Source organism: Opisthorchis viverrini, assembly GCF_000715545.1.
Source record: "Opisthorchis viverrini unplaced genomic scaffold opera_v5_152, whole genome shotgun sequence".
NCBI classification, from domain to species: domain Eukaryota; kingdom Metazoa; phylum Platyhelminthes; class Trematoda; order Opisthorchiida; family Opisthorchiidae; genus Opisthorchis; species Opisthorchis viverrini.
Window position 1 is genome coordinate 316,189 of NW_008751808.1, and position 2,866 is coordinate 319,054.

A 2,866-nucleotide genomic window follows, 5' to 3' on the forward strand; every position below is an offset into this window, starting at 1 on the left:
TACAAACATCTCAGATAATCCGAGGCCTTCATAATAAACCGGGTTTTAGTGTATTTATGTTTGATAAGATGCAGTTGCCTAAATTAAATATTACTTCAATATCAAATATCGTTTATTTGTCGAGAGCTGACGTCACAGAGTTGAGGATTCGTTTGGGTGCATGAGCAGTCCAGCCACGTGACCAGGGCCGCAGCAGATTTTTGTAATATCATAAGCTACTGATATTGTGCCAGTAGCAGAAATTTGCCGTACGCGGTCTAAGTTGCACAGCAGGCCTCATCACCTTCATTTACAGTAACACCAGATGGGAAAACTGGCGCCCTCCTGCCGTTCATTTGTGTTATTTGTTTGTTTGGACAAAGCCTTATACTGGGAAGAAATGGGGACCTGGGCTAGTCTATCACAAACGCCAGAGTTGCCTACACCTCCAGTACACAGTCAGACTATCTGGTTGAAAGCTGGCAACATGAACACCACTCATATCAATTAACTGCTATATCGTTCAGTGTCACCAACCGGGCCCAGAGTGGGTCACGTGGTCCCCACTCTTGAAGGCGAACGACGCCAATAGCAACCAAAGATTGCGTAATATCGTTCATTCCCTTCTGGCATGTCAGAAATGCTCACTTTCAGATATTCCGCATGGTAAATAGAGCCCGTCTAGGTAGACGGTAACCCGGTGTGCATGACACATGGCCTTGTTACCTTAGCTTGCAAAACTGGATGCGTTGATTGAGTGAATTTCCATCTACTTGACTATAAACCCGTTTCCTGATCACCTCATTCCGAACTGGTTACCTGGCACTACTGTGAGGCTCACAGATGCACAGCCCGAAATAAGAATCTGCTGACCGAGAAATGCACTCATTTGCGAACAATTCGGTTTTTCACGAGAGGCTCAACTGACTCTCTCGTTTATGATATTCGAAGAGTTTTAATATCGTTCATTCCCTTCTGGCATGTCAGAAATGCTCACTTTCTGATATTCAGCATAGTAAATAGCGCCCGTCTAGGTAGACGGTAACCCGGTGTGCATGACACATGGCCTTGTTACCTTAGCTTGCAAAACTGGATGCGTTGATTGAGTGAATTTCCATCTACTTGACTATAAACCCGTTTCCTGATCACCTCATTCCGAACTGGTTACCTGGCACTACTGTGAGGCTCACAGATGCACAGCCCGAAATAAGAATCTGCTGACCGAGAAATGCACTCATTTTCAAATCAATTCGGTTTTCACGAGAGGCTCAACTGACTCTCTCGTTTATGATATTCGAAGAGTTTTCAGCAACCTTGTGAGTGGTTTCCTTTATGAAAATCTGCTGACCGCTTCAGGTCGTTTTATGCTAACAGAGGTCATCAGGCTATCAGGAGTTCCTTCGCAAAAAGAATCCGAAGAAGTTTAACAATCGCCTGTCTCCTTTGGAATTGACAGGGAGGATTGCAACGCGGATGAAGGTCACTCAAGGACGATTCTGCCGTAAATTCACTTTCAACGACCTAGTGTTTCAGACAACCCATTGCGAGCCTCACGCTAGTTAACAGGGCTGAGTAAATATCTCACGTGTGTCGGTTTACTCAGTGAGGATGAGCATTTCCTGTTATAAAAGAAGTTGAATTTTGAGGAGACTAAGATGAACAGAGGGGGACGAAATAGTTTCTGGCAATGAGTCTGTGTTCCAGCGACTTCCTTCAGTGAAGGTGGAGAAGCCATAAGTCCTGAAGTCCCACTAGCCACGAGATCCAACTACTGCATTAGAGGAGAAGACTCCAAAATAGTTGGACAATTTGGTGATTACCAAGGCGGATAAGGCTAAGGACACTGTTGTACTGAATAAGAGTGATCATTTACTGAAGACCGAGGGACTCTCAGGTGGAGGATCTTACCTTCAGATCGGAGGTAAGGCAAGCTAAGTGGTAGCCACCTGCTGCAAACTCACGAAGAAGATGTCTCCATAAATCAGGCAGATTCTTGGCAGATGTTCCAAAAACTCAGTACAGGAAAATCGGGGATCTGTGCGACTTTCTCGGTGAAATAAGGTGGCCTTCTCGTGAGTTATTTCAACTCTGCCAAGGGAGCGCGAGCCGTTTGAGATAACAACCAAGATCATATTTTAAAAACACGCAAACAGCTCAGCGTAGAGGAACTCTTTGAAAGCTTGCCTGGAAGGCACGCCCGGGGCTCACTCACTTCATTTTCGACTCCGCGGTTTACACTCAAGCACGGGGTTCAGCAATGAGACCTTCAACATCTTCGACTTCTGTAGACACTTTTGAGGAAAATTTCGAAAAGAAAGCTTTGAGCGGATTTATGTGCTCACCGGAAATATTCTAGCCTTATGGAGTATGCTGTGAGTAAACGAGACAAGGTGAGCGAATTTTAGAACCACCTGAGTGACCTGATTAATCATGAACATATAGTTAGCTTGGGCCACAGTACCCTTCTCAGAATGTGTGACAGGTAGGCGCGTAGACGTGGAAACTGGAAACCGCGGCATACCAGAATCCAGCTGGCACTGGAGCAATTCTAAACTATTCGTTGCACATCCTTGGTCGGTAACCGCTGGCTTATCTCATCAAATTTCAACCGAGTAAGGACCATGTGCACAAAAGAAATTGATCGAAGTGGTCAGCAATGACCTAAAAACAGAACTCGAGGTAGTGGATATCTTGCTAGCATGATTAGGTGTCAATCAGAAAGTGCGCTGGGGAGGAATCGAGCAGGGGAGGTGTTAGGACTGCTGTCACCTGATTTAAACCATGGAAATCCGGAGCTATTCGAAAGATTTTAGGGTAAATGAAGAATCCACCAATGAAAACATTGCGTTGCACATCCATGTGATTGGTGTAGAAATGAGTCAACTGC